The sequence below is a fragment of the Saimiri boliviensis genome, chromosome 7, assembly GCF_048565385.1.
Source record: "Saimiri boliviensis isolate mSaiBol1 chromosome 7, mSaiBol1.pri, whole genome shotgun sequence".
NCBI classification, from domain to species: domain Eukaryota; kingdom Metazoa; phylum Chordata; class Mammalia; order Primates; family Cebidae; genus Saimiri; species Saimiri boliviensis.
In genome coordinates, this window is record NC_133455.1 from 116,796,068 (window position 1) to 116,815,387 (window position 19,320).

General features: G+C 43.5%; 1 long non-coding RNA gene across 1 annotated transcript in view; it reads right to left on the bottom strand.

The window, feature by feature from the left end:
- Positions 1-1,029: 1,029 nt before the first annotated feature.
- Positions 1,030-19,320, bottom strand: part of LOC141585190 (uncharacterized) — a 71,658-nt gene continuing 53,367 nt past the window's right edge. The window contains exon 7 of the long non-coding RNA XR_012518592.1: positions 1,030-1,072. This is a non-coding gene — a long non-coding RNA (uncharacterized LOC141585190). The remainder of the gene's footprint in view (positions 1,073-19,320) is intronic.

Genomic DNA, 19,320 nt, shown 5'->3' on the forward strand with positions numbered 1-19,320 from the left:
ACATTTGGAAAGCAGTCCTCTCTTGGATCCCACCATGTACCGCCACAACACGGGGCTAGATGTCAGCGAGAGGGAGACACTCAAAGGGCAGCAAGCTGCGGTCCTTGTCCTTGGCGGATGTTCAAACTAAGGAAATGAGTCCTTAAGTAACTGGAAAACAGTAACAATTGCCAGAGAAAGCAACTCCAGATCCCCAGGGCATGGAGGACCGCCTGGGCCGGGTCTGCAGGGACTGGCCCGGAGGAAGCAGGGCAGAACCCGGAACTGAGCCAAGACACGTGGAGAAGTTTTACAAGGGGAGGCCTGGGCGTTTTCTCAGCCAGTTGGGGTCCTCTGCTATCTGGGTGAAAATGAGAGCTCCACTATCCATGCAGAGCCACAGACCTGGGCACCCCCCAGCAGGAAAGTTCTTTGAGGAGAAGCGATGCTGTGCCCTAACCTTTGCCAACAGGAGAGGAAAAAGGCTTGGAGTCCTCTGAGCTGAGTTGACCCAACCAAGTGAAAAGACACCATACCTCTGCATTTTCTGTAGCTGATCGTCCATATTTCCTCCCATCGTAAAGCCCACAGCTGCTGAACTGCAGTGAACAAGGACCGGAGAGGTCAGAGGGAAGCCTGGATGGAGAGTAGAGGATGTGGGGGCCTTGCTGGGACAGATTACTCTCTATTAAGCAATGCTGGGTGAAAGATGCAAAGAAAGACAACTCTACACAAAGTGTGGTCCAGAAACAGACCGTAGCAGCATCACCTGAGAAATTGTCAGAAGTTCACTTTCTGGCTTCACGTAGTAGCCCAAGCCGGTAATTTCAGCACTTTCAGAGACAGAAGCAGGAGAATCATTTGAGACCAAGAGTTTCAGACTAGCCTGAGCAACACAGCAAGACTGTGTCTTGCAATAAATAAATAAATAAATTTTAAATTTGCCAGGTACAGTGGCACATACCTGTCATCCCAGCTACTTGGGAGGCTGAGACAGAAGGATCACTTGAGCCCAGAAGTTTGAGACTGCAATGAGTTATAATCATGCCATTGCATGCACTCCAGCCTGGGTGACAGAGACAGACTCTGTCTCCTGAAAAAAAAAAAAGAAAAGAAAAGAAGAAGAGGAAGAAGAAGAAGAAAGTTCAAATTCCTCAAGCAGACTAAATCAGAAATTCTATGGCTGAGGCTCAACCATCAGGCCTCTTCGGGTAATTCTGATCCCCTCTAAAGCTTGATAACTTTTACTCTGCAGCATACTACATTAAATGATGGTCTGTTCTCTGGCTAGGAAAGAACTGGAAGAAGCTAGCACAGGGAAGAAGCCTACAAATCAGCATGACATGGTGGCCAACTGGTACCCAGAATGACCCCAAGGAACCTCAGAACCTAGTAGGCTATTGATCCAGAAGATGCCAGGTTTAGGGTTTTACAAAGTTTTGAAGAAAGATCCTTAAGAGATCCCTTCTGGGGTCACCTACAGAGGTTTTGAGGACCTCTAGAAAAAAATATGCCCTGGATCCTCCTCCAAACCACTCTGCCAATCTGCAACCCTGGATTGATCCAACTGGTAATTTTTGCAGCCTCTTTACATCAGATGATTCCTCTTGCTCATGGAAATCCAAAAACAGGAAGCCTTGAGTGGAAGACACACATTCTTCCTAACCTCGGTGGAGTGCTTGATGTCATTTTTTTTTTTTTTTTTCTTGAAGGAGTTTCACTCTTGTTGCTCAGTCTGGAGTGCAATGGCACGATCTTGGCTCACCACAGCCTCCACCTTCCAGATTCAAGTGATTCTCCTGCCTCAGCCTCCTGAGTTGCTGGAATTACAGGCATGCACCACCACACCTGGCTAATTTTGTATTTTTAGTAGAGATGGGCTTTCTCCATGTTGGTCAGGCCGGTCTCAAGCTCGTGACCTCAGGTGATCTGCCTGTCTCGGCCTCCCAAAGTGCTGGGATTATAAGCAAGAACCATCGCACCAGGCTCAGTGTCATTTTTATATGTACCTGTTCATTCAATAAATATGTTTTTAATGCTTAGACTGTTCCCACCAATTAATGATTCTTTCTTCCCATTCCTAGTAGCTTCTATACATAATTCACCTCATCAACATAATGTATTTATTCAACAGAGCAACTATTCTGTACTAGGTACTGTGCAACACACTAGGGAGATGGAAATATCCAGGACCAGAGCCGGGTCCTGCAGATCATGCACAGAGAAGGGCTCCCAGCCAAAGAAAAGAAAGGGGTGAAATTCACTCACCAGTCCTTGAATCTGGCCCAAGGCACTGTTTGCCTATGATTTTTTTTTTTTTTTAATTTCACAGAAGAGGAGCATGACAAGCAGACAGCACTTTTGTGCAGATTATGAAAAGGTACCCCTTCTTCTGAGTTGCCTTCATCCAGAGACGGTCCTTTTTCTAACTCACACTTAGAGCTAAGGGAAATCTACTGCACCCCACTAAGGTCTGCGACCTCATAGAGATAGCATTCAGGAAGGTGGGTCAGATAGACAAATCATAACACTAAAATGTGCCTGCAGCTGTAAGAGAGGCGTGCATCGGAGTATGTTGTTGGGGCACTGAGAAGAGAGGAACTCATTGTGCCACTGAGATTTTGTTTTTGTAATTTCATGGAGGAGGAGCATCTAAATTATTCTGAAGCTTTCCTGATTCTTGTAATCCCTCAAACATGCTTTTGACCTTCATTCTTGGCGGCAGGCTCTGCCAGCTCTTTTTGGCAGTAAGCAGGGGCCGCAGATTCTAATTTTCTCCCCTCCAATGCCCCTCTGCATCTCCACCCACCTTCGCTCCTTCGCGCCTTCTCTGATTCTGTTGTTGATGGGCCCCATCAGTTTCATTCTCTCTCACACATGTGGCACCATTCCTGGCATTGCGCCCCAAACCGATAAAGCCAGTCATATTTCCTGTGTCCTGATACACCCCCACACTCCTACTGATTTTCTATGAACCTACTACGGCATTTCTCTCCTTTCCTTCACTGTCGAACTTCTTCACGCTTTTTCCCCAATTGTCTCATTCTTTCATCAGGCCCTAACAAAAATAATAGGTAACACTTTTCTTTCTGTCTGGTATTACTCTAAACGCTTACGTATTATATACGAACTCATTTAATATTCACAATAATATTGCCTGGTAGACACTATCATTAGCATCCTCATTTTTCAGTACAGAAAACTGAGCACAGAGTGGTTAAGTTATTAGCCCAAGATCACACAGCTGGCAGGTGGTAGATTGGCAAGCACTCTGGCTGCAGAGTCTGCACTCTTCATTGTTAGAACAGCTGTAGGCCAGGTGTGGTGGCTCACACCTATAATCCAAGCACTTTGGAGGCCAAGGTGGGTGGATCACCTGAAGTCAGGAGTTCAAGACCAGCCTGACCAACATGGTGAAACCCCGTCTTAAAAAATAATAATTAAAAAAAAACATTTAACAAATAAATTTTTAATTAAAAAGAACAGCTGTAGAAAACATACTTGGGAAACCTGCCCAACGCTATTCCTTTCTTGGAAATTGCTAATCTGCCCGAGCTGGCAAGAGTAGAGTGGACATGTTCAGTGGTGGAGTGGGCTCATCCAATCAGATTCTCACTATGGAAAACAGGGAGTGGTTTTACTTGCTGACTGCCCGGTTCCAATCCCAACATATTCTGTTCTTGGATAACCATTAGACTGTCTGTAGTATCTCTAAAATAACCAGCTGTCTTCTTTTGAGTGGTTTCTCTCTCTGCTACCCAACAATGCCTGTTTAAGTCACATCCTTCCAACTCTCCTGAAGCTGATTTTTTAAAGGTTGCTGATCACCCTCTTTAATAATATTTCTACAGCATTCCACACAGGTGACCACCTACCCATGCCCTCTCCTTCATTTCTGCCCCTGTACCTATACTAGGTACCCCACTGCCTGAGATTCCCTTCACTGCTGTCTTCGCTAGGCCAGCTACTCTCATTTTCTGTGACCTGGCTTAGGCATTTCCTTCCAGGAAAGCGTGCATGGCCCCCTAAGTCTGGAAGTACCCCACCCCTCCATGCTCCCATAGCCCCCTCTGTAAATGTATGCCATTACCTGTCTTATGCAAAACAGATGTGGTTGGATATTACATACTCCTGTATGTAAAAGTAGCAAGCTACAGAATTGTATGGATTGTATGGCCCCTTTTATGCAAAACTATCTATGTGCATGTAGAAGGATAAGTAGGTCATGCCACTCACCTGCCTAAATCCTCCAATGAATCTCCAATTGCACTTAACAAAATACAAAGGCCAGACCCAGCCTACAGAGCCCTGATCGCGCCCCGTCCATCTCTGACTCCTCCTTTGTTTCTGCCTCACGCACGCCATTCACGTTGAACTATTTTCCTGTTTCCTGAAAACACCTAGTTGGTTTCCACCTCACAAACCCATTTATATCCCCAGATGCTTGTCTGCCAGACATTGCCTGCCAGACATTGCCTGTCATTGAAGATTCAGCTCCAGGCCCTGAAAACCCAGTCGACACAGTCCCGCCCCTGTCATTCTCCTTCATGACATTCCGTTTTAATTTCTTTAGGAACTTACCACTCTCTGAAAGCATTAATAGCTTTTCCATTTATTTAGTTTTTGTTTATCTATCACCTGAAGTTAGCCAAACTGCAGGGTCTAGGAAGCAATTCTTCAGGTTACTGAGTCTGCCCAATACTTGTGATACCAACTGCAAGTTGGAGGATTCCCAAAACCACCCTGAGATTCTATAACTTACTAGAAAGAGACACAGAATTCACTGAAATTAATTATACTCATTGTCACGTTTATTACAGGGGAGGGATGCCAGCTAGAACGCCAAAGTAATCGACACACAAGGGGAGTATAGGCAGGGCCCACCCTGGAGCTTCTGGCCATTCCCTTCACATGGAGTCATGGCTGATGTTGCTCCTAACCACAGTATGTGACGTCACACGTGGAGTACTGCTGCCCCAGGAAGCCTACCCAAGCTCTGGAGTCCAGGGTTTTCACTGGGACTTCATTCTATGGGCATGATTGACTGAGTCATTGTCCACATGGCAAAACTCAAGCCACAGCTCTCCCACTCCAACCTCTCAGGAGCGAAGCTGATAGCATGTGGTCTGAGCAGCCCACCCTGAGTCCCCTGATGAGCAAAAACTACCATGTGGGGTCTGGGGGGCCTGCCACAAATAAAAACATTCCTAAAACCAGGGAAATGTCAAGATCTAGAGCAGGCATCCCCAAACTACGGCCCGCGGGCCGCATGCGGCCCCCTGAGGCCATTTATCCAGCCCCCCGCCGCACTTCAGGAAGGGGCGCCTCTTTCATTGGTGGTCAGCGAGAGGAGCACAGTATGTGGCGGCCCTCCAACGGTCTGAGGGACAGTGAACTGGCCCCCTGTGTAAAAAGTTTGGGGACGCCTGATCTAGAGGCTACCTCCAAGGAGCCAAAACAAAGTCTAGACCTTTTTTTTGGGTGACACCAAATTCCTTACCACACATTTATGTACTATCCTACTAAAACATAAACTTTGGAGTATGGAAAATAGACTGTCTGTCTTAATCTCCTCTGTGACCCTAGCAATCAAATATGTGTATACATACACAATATATGTATACACACATACACACATACCTACAGATACACACATACACACACATACATGCATGCACACACATACATACACATACACACATGTGTGCACACCGACATACATACATATGCACACATACACATACACGTATACATACAGACACACAGAGTTTTATTTTACCTTACCAATTTAAGGTAAATATCGAGACGCTGGGAAGATGGCCGCCTAAGAACAGCTCAGGACTTCAGCTCCCAGTGAAAGTGCAGAGGGTGAGTGGACGCCGCATTTCCAGACGAACTCTTATTGCCCACAGACCAGGAGATACCCAGGCAGAGGGGTCGCCAGCGTCGCAGTCCCAGCCGGTGCGGCTGTTTTGGCCCCCGCGGGGCTGACTCCGCCCGCGCGGCTGCTGTGACCACTCCCTGTTGCTGCGGTTCTCCGTACAAAAGCCACTGGTCTGGGAGCCCTCTTAGCTGGCGAGCAGAGCCTTGAGACGGCAGAATAGCCCATTCAGCTGAAATAGCGAGCCAGGCCAGGAGATTCCTAGGCAAAAAATCCGCCAGGGGCCGGCGCCGCGGTTCGAGCCGACTCCGTGAGTCGCAGCACGGGAGATCCCGGCGCCTTTTCAACAAGCGACCGGAACGCGGGGTCGTTCAACTTAAAAGAAAAGACTCTGAGTCAGGGAGCCAGGTGATCAGGCTCGGTTGGTCCCACCCCTCCACCCCCAACAACAACGAAAACAAAAACAGTAATTGGAAACCCTCTGGGTTGAGCCCTTCAAACCAAGCACAGCTGAACCGGGACGGTCCGGCTCCGTGGGGGAGGGGCTTCCGCCATTACTGAGACTCTCCACCGCTACGGAGGCAGGCTGCCGTTGCCGAGGCAACCCGCCGTTGCCGAGGCAACCTGCCACAACAGAGAGAGTCCGCCATAACAGAGGCGGGGCCACCATTGCCAAGACAGTTCTAACTACGCCCATATAAAAAGGACTGCAGGGAAGAGCTCAGGGCAGCTGGGCGGAGCCCACAGCAGCTCAGCAAAGCCCCTGCGGGCAGGCAGTGGCTAGGCGTGCTGCTAGCTGGGCGGGTCCGACCGGAAAGAAAAATCAAAAAAGGCAGTAGTGCAACGGAAACTCATAAAGCTCCAACTCCCTGGGACAGAGACAGACAACAGGTGGATAAACCCACAAAAATGGGAAGAAACCAGCGCAAAAAGGATGAAAACTCCCGAAACCAGAACACCTCTCCTCCTAAAAGGGATCACAACTCCTCACCAGCAAGGGAACCAGACTGGATGGAGAAGGAGGGTGATGAAATGACAGAATCAGACTTCAGAAGGTGGGTAGTAAGAAACTACAATGAGCTAAAAGAACATGTTCTAACCCAACGCAAAGAAAATAGGAACCTTGAAAAAAGATTGGATGAACTGCTGACGAGAATGGACAGCATAGAGAGGAGTATAAGTGAATTGATGGAGCTGAAAAACGCAACACGAGAACTTCGTGAAGCATGCACAAGCTTCAACAGCCGAATTGACCAAGCAGAAGAAAGGATATCAGAGGTCGAAGATCAACTCAATGAAATAAAAAGAGAAGGCAAGAACAGAGAAAAAAGCACAAAAAGGAATGAACAAAATCTTCAAGAAATGTGGGACTATGTGAAAAGACCTAATCTACGTCTGATAGGTGTACCTGAATGTGATGAAGAGAATGAATCCAAGCTGGAAAATACTCTTCAGGATATTATCCGGGAAAACTTCCCCAACCTAGCAAGGCAGACCAATATTCAAATCCAGGAAATACAGAGAACACCACAAAGATATTCCTCAAGAAGAGCAACCCCAAGGCACATAATCGTCAGATTCACCAGGGTTGAAATGAAAGAGAAAATGCTAAGGGCAGCCAGAGAGAAAGGTCGGGTTACCCACAAAGGGAAGCCCATTAGACTCACAGCAGATCTTTCAGCAGAAACCCTACAAGCCAGAAGAGAGTGGGGGCCAATATTCAACATCCTTAAAGAAAAGAACTTTCAACCCAGAATCTCCTATCCAGCCAAACTAAGCTTCATAAGTGAAGGAAAAATAAAATCCTTTGTGAACAAGCAAGCACTCAGAGATTTCATCACCACCAAACCTGCTCTACAAGAACTCCTGAAAGAGGCTCTACACATATAAAGGAACAACCAGTACCAGCCACTCCAAAAACACACCAAATGGTAAAAGAGCATCAACACAATCAAGAATCTGCATCAACTAACCAACAAAACAGCCAGGTAGCATCAAAATGACAGCATCAAATTCACACATAACAATACTATCCCTAAATGTCAATGGACTAAATGCCCCAATCAAAAGACACAGACTGGCAAATTGGATAAAAAGCCAAAACCCATCAGTGTGCTGTATCCAGGAAACCCATCTTACATGCAAGGATACACAAAGGCTCAAAATAAAGGGATGGAGGAAGATCTACCAAGCAAATGGAGAGCAAAAAAAGGCAGGAGTTGCAATTCTCATCTCTGATAAAATAGACTTTAAAGCAACAAAGATCAAAAGAGACAAAGAAGGACATTACGTAATGGTAAAAGGATCACTGCAACAAGAAGAGCTAACGATCCTAAATATATACGCACCCAATACAGGAGCACCCAGATACATAAGGCAAGTTCTTAATGACTTACAAAGAGACTTAGACTCCCACACAATAATAGTGGGAGACTTTAATACCCCATTGTCAATATTACACAGATCAACCAGACAGAAAATCAACAAGGATATCCAGGACCTGAATACAGACCTGGAACAAGCAAACCTAATAGACATTTACAGAACTCTCCACCCCAAATCCACAGAATATACATTCTTCTCAGCACCACACCACACCTACTCTAAAATTGACCACATAATTGGCAATAAATCACTCCTCAGCAAATGCAAAAGAACAGAAATCATAACAAACAGTCTCTCAGACCACAGTGCAATCGAGTTAGAACTCAGAATGCAGAAACTAACTCAGAACCGCACAGCTTCATGGAAACTGAACAACTTGCTCTTGAATGTTGACTGGATAAACAATGAAATGAAGGCAGAAATAAAGATGTTCTTCGAAACCAATGAGAACGAAGACACAACATACCAGAATCTCTGGGACACATTTAAAGCAGTCTCTAGAGGAAAATATATAGCAATGAGTGCCCACATGAGAAGAAAGGAGAGATCTAAAATTGACACCCTATCATCAAAATTGAAAGAGCTAGAGGAGCAAGATCAAAAAAACTCAAAACCTAGCAGAAGACAGGAAATAACTAAGATCAGAGCAGAACTGAAGGAAATAGAGACACAAAGAACTCTTCAAAAAATCAATAAATCCAGGAGCTGGTTTTTTGAAAAGATCAACAAAATAGACAGACCACTAGCCAGATTAATAAAAAAGAAAAGAGAGAATAACCAAATTGATGCAATAAAAAACGATAAAGGGGATATCACCACAGATTCCACAGAAATCCAAACCATCATCAGAGATTATTACAAACAACTCTATGCACATAAACTAGTAAACCTGGAAGAAATGGATAAATTCCTGGACACCTGCATCCTCCCAAGCCTAAACCTGGAAGAAGCCGAAACCCTGAATAGACCAATAACATGGTCTGAAGTCGAGGCAGCAATAAAGAGCCTACCACCCAAAAAAAGCCCAGGTCCAGATGGGTTCAGAGCTGAATTCTACCAGACATACAAGGAGGAGCTGATACCATTCCTTCTGAAACTATTCCAGACAATCCAAAAAGAGGGAATCCTTCCCAAATCATTTTACGAGACAAACATCATCCTGATACCAAAACCCGGCAGAGACTCAACAAGAAAAGAAAATTTCAGGCCAATATCCATGATGAACATAGATGCAAAAATCTTCAATAAAATACTGGCAAACCGATTGCAACAGCATATCAAAAAGCTCATCCACCATGATCAAGTAGGATTCATCCCGGGGATGCAAGGCTGGTTCAACATATGCAAGTCCATAAACGTAATTCACCACATAAACAGAACCAAAGACAAAAACCACATGATTATCTCGATTGATGCAGAGAAGGCTTTTGACAAAATTCAACAACCCTTTATGCTAAAAACCCTCAATAAACTAGGTATTGACAGAACGTATCTCAAAACAATAAAAGCTATTTACTACAAACCAACAGCCAATATCATACTGAATGGGCAAAAACTGGAAGCATTCCCTTTGAAATCTGGCACTAGACAAGGATGCCCTCTCTCACCACTCCTATTCAATATAGTACTGGAAGTTCTAGCCAGAGCAATCAGGCAAGAAAAAGAAATAAAGGGTATCCAAATTGGAAAGGAGGAAATCAAATTGTCTCTATTTGCAGATGACATGATTGTATATCTGGAAGACCCCATCATCTCAGCCCACAATCTCCTGAAACTGATAAACAACTTCAGCAAAGTCTCAGGATACAAAATCAACGTGCAAAAATCACAAGCATTCCTATACACCAGTAATAGACTTCAAGAGAGCCAAATCAAGAACGAACTGCCATTCACAATTGCTACAAAGAGAATAAAGTACCTAGGAATACAACTAACAAGGAACGTAAAGGACCTCTTCAAGGAGAACTACAAGCCATTGCTCAACGAAATAAGAGAGGATACAAACAGATGGAGAAACATTCCATGTTCATGGTTAGGAAGAATCAACATCGTGAAAATGGCCATACTGCCCAAAGTAATTTACAGATTCAGCGCTATTCCCATCAAGCTACCAATGACCTTCTTCACAGAACTGGAAACAAACACCTTAAACTTCATATGGAACCAAAAGAGAGCCCGCATAGCCAAGTCAATTCTAAGCAAAAAGAACAAAGCAGGAGGCATCACACTACCGGACTTCAAACTATACTACAAGGCTACAGTAATCAAAACAGCATGGTACTGGTACCAAAACAGAGATATAGACCAATGGAACAGAACAGAGGCCTCAGAGGAAATACAACATACCCACAACCATCTGATCTTCGACAAACCTGACAAAAACAAGCAATGGGGAAAGGACTCCCTGTTTAATAAATGGTGTTGGGAAAACTGGCTAGCCATGTGCAGAAAGCAGAAACAGGACCCCTTCCTGACACCTTACACCAAAATTAACTCCAGATGGATTAAAGACTTAAACATCAGACCTAATACCATAAAAACCTTAGAAGAAAATCTATGCAAAACCATTCAGGACATAGGTGTAGGCAAGGACTTCATGACCAAAACGCCAAAAGCAATGGCAACAAAAGCCAAAATAGACAAATGGGACCTAATCAAACTCCACAGCTTCTGCACGGCAAAAGAAACAGTCAGTAGAGTGAATCGGCAACCAACAGAATGGGAAAAAATTTTTGCAGTCTACCCATCTGACAAGGGGCTGATATCCAGAATTTACAAAGAACTAAAGCAGATCTACAAGAAAAAAAACAAACAAGCCCATTCAAAAATGGGCAAAGGATATGAACAGATACTTTACAAAAGAAGACATACAGGAGGCCAACAAACATATGAAAAAATGCTCATCATCACTGGTCATCAGAGAAATGCAAATCAAAACCACATTGAGATACCATCTCACACCAGTTAGAATGGCGATCATTAAAACATCAAGAAACAACAGATGCTGGAGAGGATGTGGAGAAATAGGAACACTTTTACACTGTTGGTGGGAATGTAAATTAATTCAACCATTGTGGAAGACAGTGTGGCGATTCCTCAAGGACCTAAAAATAGAAATCCCATTTGACCCAGCAATCCCATTACTGGGTATATATCCAAAGGATTATAAATCATTCTACTACAAGGACACGTGCACACGAATGTTCATTGCAGCACTGTTTACAATAGCAAAGACCTGGAACCAACCCAAATGCCCAACGATGATAGACTGGATAGGGAAAATGTGGTACATATACACCATGGAATATTATGCAGCCATCAAAAACGATGAGTTCACGTCCTTTGTAGGGACATGGATGAACCTGGAAACCATCATTCTCAGCAAACTGACACAAGAGCAGAAAATCAAACACCGTATATTCTCACTCATAGGCGGGTGTTGAACAATGAGAACACATGGACACAGGGAGGGGAGCACTACACACTGGGGTCCGTTGGGGGGAAATGGGGGAGGGGCGGGGGGTGGGGAGGTGGGAAGAGATAGCATGGGGAGAAATGACAGATACAGGTGAGGGGACGGAAGGCAGCAAAGCGCACTGCCATGTGTGTACCTATGCAACAATCTTGCATGTTCATCACATGTACCCCAAAACCTAAAATGCAATAAAAAAAAAAGGTAAATATCAAGTTACATTTCAATTTTTAAAATAAATTTTATTGTGTATGTTTAAGGTATACAACATGTTGTGAAATATATGTAAATGACTTTTTAAAATTAATATAGTGAAGCAAATTAACATATTCATCAGTTCACATAGTTACCCATACGTGTGTGACAAGAGCAGCTAGAATCTACTCACCTAGCAAGAATCCCAAAATCAGCACAATTTTGTTACCAGCCGTCCTCATGCTATAAATCAAATCTCTAGACTTGTCCATCCCAGATCTTCTGCTTCGTGTCCTCTGACCTCTACCTCCCCATTTACTCTCCCCAGTGCTCCAGTAACCACTGCTCTCTTATCTCTCTCCACATATAAATATGGAGATAGATATAATGAGATCATATAAATGAGATCATGTAATATTTTTGTTTCTGTATCTGGTTTATTTCATTTACTATAATGTCCTTCAGGCTCTTCCAGGTTGTAGCAAGTGGCAAAATCTTATTCCCTTTTAGGGCTGAATAATGTTCCATTGTGTGTATATGCCACAGTTTTTTTATTCATTCATTCACTGACAGACTGTTTGGTTGTTTCCATATCTATGGCTATTGTGAATAATGCTACAGTGAACATGAGGGTGCAGATATCTTTACAAGGTGGTGATTTCATCTCTTTTGCATATATACCCAGAAGAGGGATTGCTAGGTCATACGATCGTTCTATTTTTAATTTATTTATGAAACTCTATACTGTTTCCCATCACGGCTGCACCAATCTACATTCCCACCATTAATGTATATGAGTCACTTTTACTTTTCTCCACACTCTCATCAGATTTACTGTTGTTTCACTTTTTGATGACTGCTATCAGATGTGAGGTGATATCTCATAGTGGTTTTGATTTGCATTTTCCTGAAAGTTAATGACACTGACCACTTTTTTATATGCATGTTGGTCATTTTCATGTCTTCTTTGAAGAAATGTCCATCCAGGTTTTTTGCTTATTTTTTAATCAGGTTATTTGTTTTTGTACTATTAGGCTGTATGAGCTCTTCATAAATTGTAGATATTAACCCCTTATCAATACATGTTTTACAAATATTTTTTCCTAATCTGTAGGCTGCCATTTCATTTTGTCAATTGTGTCCTTAGCTGTACAGAAGATGTTTAGTTTGACGTTGTTCCTTCCATTTATTTATTTTTGCTTTTGTGGACTAAGCTTCTGGTGTAATATCCAAAAAATCTGCCACAGCCAATGTCCAGATTTTCCATGGTTTTCTTTCTCCTAGGAGTTTTATAGTTTCTGGCCTTACAGATAGGTCTTTTCCCCATTTTGAGCTGATTTTTGTGTATAAGGTAAGGGTCCTAATTCCATTCACTTGCATGTGTCAATCCAGTTTTCCAGCACTATTTACTAAAGAGACTGTTTTCCTCATTGTGCTCTCTTGGTGCTCTTGGCAAAAATTAGTTGATGGTATACGTTTGGATTTGTTTCTGGGCTCTCTATTCTGCTCCACTGGTCTACGTGGTCTGTACCAATATCATACTGTTTTGACTACTATGGCTTTTTAATATAATAAAAAATAAATGGCTTTAAGCTCTCACTTCCTTAGTCTTAGCAATTCATCCTTCTTCCCAGGTGACTCCCTTCTAAAGTCCCAAAGATACGTTCTTATTGAGTGGTACTAATTTCTTGCCTAAGGAAGAGACAATGAAAGTGGACAGTTCGGTGAATGTCCCAAATGTCCAATCCTGCAGCTATAGTCGCTGTCACCATCACTCAATGCCTTTGCATCAGAAGAAGGTCTATGAATCCTTTCTCAGGGACTACACACTGCAGGAAGCCCTCAGTAGCCAAATCCCTACTCACCACAAGAAGCACAGAATTAACTCAGGTTGACATTCATTTTCATGCTGGCTGCAGTTTATCTGGGATGGACAGGAGGTGACAAGTCTTTCCCAGAGTTCGGCTCAGCTGCATGCACTTCATGCTAAGCAGACCTGGGCTCCAGTGTCAAAGCTCTTTGGACACAATATTTTTAGTGTACACACATACAACCTTTCCCCAACATGTGATTCTAGTCCAGGGAACAGGGGTAATGAGGGTTCCAGCCCTTCCCGAATGCCATCAGTCGGTCTGGCCAGGACACTGCTCTTCCTTCTTCTTTCTCTGCCACCTGCGCTTCCATCAGTCTCTTAGACATGTGCTAATAACCTTGGACTTCAAGTGGAGGGAGTGTTGATCCCTTTTTCTGAAGGGCTCTTTGACTTCTTTGTAAATTATTGGAGGCAAAAGGACACTGGAGGAGTTCACTGTTTAATTCACCAACCCTAGTGTCTAAGCTTCAGGCTCTTTTGAAACCAAAACATGTTCTATTATGCTTTTCTCCTACAACAAAGGACAGGTGAACACTAGCCTTCCATCTGCTATCTAAGAGGAGATGTGCAAGCTGCTCTTCTCATAAAAAAGAAGAACTACTCCTAGATGGTTTGAAACAAAACCATTAGCCATTTTTAAATAACTATAAGTGCCAAACTGTACATGCATGTGTACACACAGAAAGGACTGTAAGAAAGAATGATAGCAAAAATATTAATGTAGGTTATTTCTGGGAGGTTGGATCCCAAATGAGGTGTGCTTTCTTATTTATACCTTCTCTGCCATTGGAAGATTTTACCATAAATTTTTGGCACTTTATAGTAAAACTGAAACATTTTGATATTAAATAAAAAAGCTGCAAGCATCTACCAGGGTGGGCAGATGGTTGGATCATCGGAAGCTTCCATTCATGGCACTATTACAGCCTTGCTTGGTTGAGACCCCCATTTTGCTTTGTTTATGTTCTGATTTCTTTTTATCTCCATTTTCCACTTCCTGTTCTCCCCAACAGGAAGCTTCACTAACACATCTGACATATTATCTTTGTATATGGATATACTCTTATAAAGTATGTAGTGACTATAACTCCTCCCTCATCCCCTCAAAAAGGATGAGAGCTTATTTATATTTGTAGTTCCATAAAAAGTATGTAGCCTGGCACAGAGAGACGGCACAAGAAGTATTTGTTGGACTGAACTGAATTTGTTCACAGGTTAAGCATCCCATAATCCAAACATCTGAAACCTGAAATCCAAATGCTCCAAAATCCAAAACTTTTTGATCACCAACATGATGCTCAAAGGAAATACTCATGAGAGCATTTCAGATTTTGGATTTTTAAATTTGGTATGATCAACTGGTAAATATAATGCAGATATTCTAAAGTCCAAAAAAACTCAAAATCTGCAACACTTCTGGTCCCAGGCATTTCGGATAGGGGATACTCAATCTGCATCACTTTTTCTTAAAATCTCACATTTTCTATGCTTCAGTGACACTTCATCCTCCTGGCTCCCTGCTGCCCCAGTCTTCACCGGCCCCTCCCCTTTCTTGTTCTTCACTATAAGTAATACTTAATCTCTCTTCTGCCTTCACACTGACCCATCACAATCATTTCATCCAGTGCTTTCCTGGTGCTTTCATTACCATTTTGGCAAATGTGTTGCTATGGTTGAATGTTTGTCATCTCAAAACTCATGTTGAAATTTAAATGCAGTACTTAAGAGGTGGGTCCTTTAAGAGGTGATAAGGCCATGAGGGCTCTGTCCACCTAAGTAGGATTCATAATGTTATCAAAAGGTGAATTTGGTCCCCTTTTGTCTCCTTACTCCCCTGCCATGTGAAGGTGAAGCCTTCTCCCCTCCAGAGCGCACAGTGTTCAAGGCACCATCTTGGAATCAGAATCACCAATACTGCCTGCACCTTGATATTAGACTTCCCAGTACCTAGAACTGTGAGCTAATAATAAATGTCTATTCCTTATAAATTACTCAGTGTGCAGTATCCTGCGATAGCCATACAAAATAGACCAAGCAGTGTTTTCCAAATCTTTATTTCTACGATTAACTTGTTTGCCAGGCTACAGGCCTACATCTCCATCTAACAGCTGAAAGTCCCATAGGCATTTCAAACTCATCATAAAACCAGAACCTTATCCACCTCCCCAACCCAAAGCTTGTACTTTCTCTTTTGTCTCTTCTCACTGAAATGTGTATTTGCATTCTTTGGGTTCTATACTCTCATCCTTAATGAAATTCCTCCCTTCTCCATCACTCTGCTTTATATACAGGATAACTCATCAGATTCTGTCATATCTACCTAATGTATAACACTGCTAATTCACAGCCAGGGGCTTTGCTTGGTGCTGAGAATATCGGGGTGAGCAAGAGAGATAAGTTTCTTATTCTCAGGAGACAGACAATAGACAACAGGTGAGTTTCTGTGTTTCAGAGTGTGAGCAATGTGTTGAAGGAGGTAAGCAAGGTGATATGGGATAGCTGGGAGCATGAGGATGAACAAAAAAGGCATCTCTATAGGATGAGAAGGGAGTCTATTATAAAAAGACCCAGACAAAGGTCAAATAATCCAGGTCCATGGGTCAGGAGGTACAAAGGTCATACAGAAAGAGCTTCCCATGTTCAAGGACCAGCAATGAGACTTTTGTGGATAGAGCATATTGAGAAGGGGGTGATCATAACTAGGTGAGGATGAAGTGGGGCAGAGATCACATTGTGGAAAGCCTTGGAGGCCATTCAAAGCCTTTGGATTTTATTCTAAGTATGACAGGAAATCAAAGGACAGCATTTAAGTAGGGGAAGGATCTGACCTGATTTATGCTTTTGTAAGTTCATTTTCACTGATGCATGGAGAATGAGTTATGGGGAGGAAGGGGCAAGAGGCAGAGCAGAGAGACAAGTTCAAAGCTTTTGCACCAGGCCAGGTAAGAGATCGTGGCAGCTTAAACTACAGGATGGCAGTGATCATGGTGAGAAATGGGCCCATTTGAGATCTAGATTGGAAGTAAACCTGATAGAACTTGCTGATGGATGGGATATAGAGAGAAGAGAAAGGGAGGAATCAAGGATGACTCAGGAGTTCTGGTATAAGCAACTAGGTGGATGATAATGCCATTTCTTGAATTGGGGACATAGAGGAACAGAACCAGCTGGCAGTTCGGTACAGAAAAGAACTAATTGTTTTGTTTTAGACAAAACAAAACTAAATGCTAAATTTAAGATTACAGTGAGACATGCTGGTGAAGATGTCAATTTCACAGTTGGATGTAAGAGCCTGGACCTCCATGGGGAGGGCTCTGAGATGGGGATCCACTTAGAGGCATCACTGGAGAGATGGTATTTATGCCATGGGAGTACATCGAGGAAGAGAAGAGAGTAGATGAGACAGGAAGAGAAAGGAGGGAAAGGAAGAAAAGGGAGCCCAGGACAAGGTCCTGAGGCACTTCAGTGTTTGTATGTCTTCTCCAAAAGCAGAAGCCAATAGAACTGTATGAGAAGCAGAGGACACTGATACAGAAAAAAATACAGGCAGCTATGATATCATGAAACTAAGCAAAAGAGTGTTTCACAGAGGTCAGTGAGGTCAAGTATGCCGAATATGATTGAAAGAACCAATATAAGGCCAGCAAACTACCGATGATAGAGATCGAAGGGTAATTTTGGTAAAGTAATGTAATGAGCCAGATTGGAACAAACTGAAGAGTAGTTTGTAGGTGAAGCGATAGAAGCAGTGTGTGCAGACTTCGGAAAGGTTCTATTACAGATGAGGCTCTAGATAGAGAGGGACGTAGCATTGGAGACTTTTGTGAAGCTGTGGAATGATAGAGTATATTTGTGTGTTGGTGAGAATGAACATTAAAGAGGGAAGGAGAAGGACTGATGATGCAGGAGAGAAAAGGAATAATGAGGAAGAAAAGTTCTTGAAAAAGGCAGCGTGAAGGAAAGCCAGTTTTGCTTTCTTATAATATAAACAGGAAGAAAGGGAAATATTTTTCCATACGAAGAGGAGGAAAGGAGAAAATGTGTATTCTGGGTACACATAGCTTTGTGTGTAGACCAGGTGATTGGGAGAAAAGGGAGTTCTCCTCCATTCATTCCTATTTCTCAGTGAAGAGTGATAGGAGATCATCAGCTGTGATAGGGAGTGAAAGAGGGGCAGCAGTGGGAAGAGGGTGTTGAGGAGCAAGTGTGAAGCCTCTCCTTGTGATGCCTCACACTCTCTGCTCCAGTGCAGCAGCCCTAGGTCAGGCCCTGACTGTCTCCATCTGTACTACCACAATGGCCCCCCAAACCTCTCATGCCCAGCCATCAACCCCCAGCACCTTGATCTCTTATCTACCCATCCTTTGGAGAAATATCCCTAAACCACTGATATGATTTGCATCTGTGTCCCCACCCAAATCTCATGTCAAATTGTAATTAATCCTCAATGTTGGAGGAGGAGACTTTTGAGAGGTGATTGGATCATGAAGGTGGACTTCCCTCTCGTTTTTGTGGTAGATTTCTCCTGAGATCTGGTTGTTTAAAAGTGTATAGCACCTCTCCCCTGAACCCCCTACCCTACTCTCTATTTCCTCCTGGCCATGTGAAGATGTGCCTGCTTCCCCTTTGCCTTCTCCCATGACTCTAAGTTTCCTGAGGTCTCCCCAGAAGCAGAAGCTTGTGTAGCCTGTAGAACTGTGAGCCAATTAAATCTCTTTTTATTATAAATTATCCAGTCTCAGGTATGTCTTTATAGCAACATGAGAATAAACTAATACAACCACAGATTTGTTGTGCTGTGGAAACCTTTGACGGACTTCACAGCCTAAGACCAATGCACTAACTCCTCATTTGGACTCTAGGGTTCTCCATTTTCTGGTCCAATTTTTGCAGGCTTACGCCCAAAACATCCTCTTCCCCTCTACCTTCTATGGAGCGACTGCAGCCTACTCATGGATCTCTCCAACTGCTGTGGCATCTGTCACTTTTATGTCTTTGTTCAAACTTTTCTCGCTGCCTGGCCTGCCTTCCTCCCTCTTGCAAAGTCCTACCCATTCTTCAAGATCCAGCTCAAATCCCATTTATTTCAAGAAACTGATCAGATTCATTAAGATCAATTTCTTCCCTCCCACCTCCCGATAGTGCCTTATCTCTTTAGAACTTATGAAAGATCCAAGTATGACTTGTATTATAAGCACTTGTGTCTGTCTCTGAGGAAGGAAGGAAGGAAGGAAGGAAGGAAGGAAGGAAGGAAGGAAGGAAGGAAGGAAGGAAGGAAGGAAGGGAAGGAGAGATGAAAGGGAGAGGCAGATGGAGAAAGGGGAAGAAAAAGTGGAGGTGCGTCATGGGACCCTGGTGGTTCCGCTCAATGGCTTGAGTAAAGGGGCTCAACAGTGTTGCCCAAAACTGGCAAGCAACCCAGAGCCAAGGCTTCTCCTGGGCGCACCTGCAGGCATCTGAGCTGGCAGGCCTCTTCCCGTCCCCTCTGTTCCGGCTCCCCCTTTCTTCCCCTGTGCCTCCATCTTAGTTGCCCAG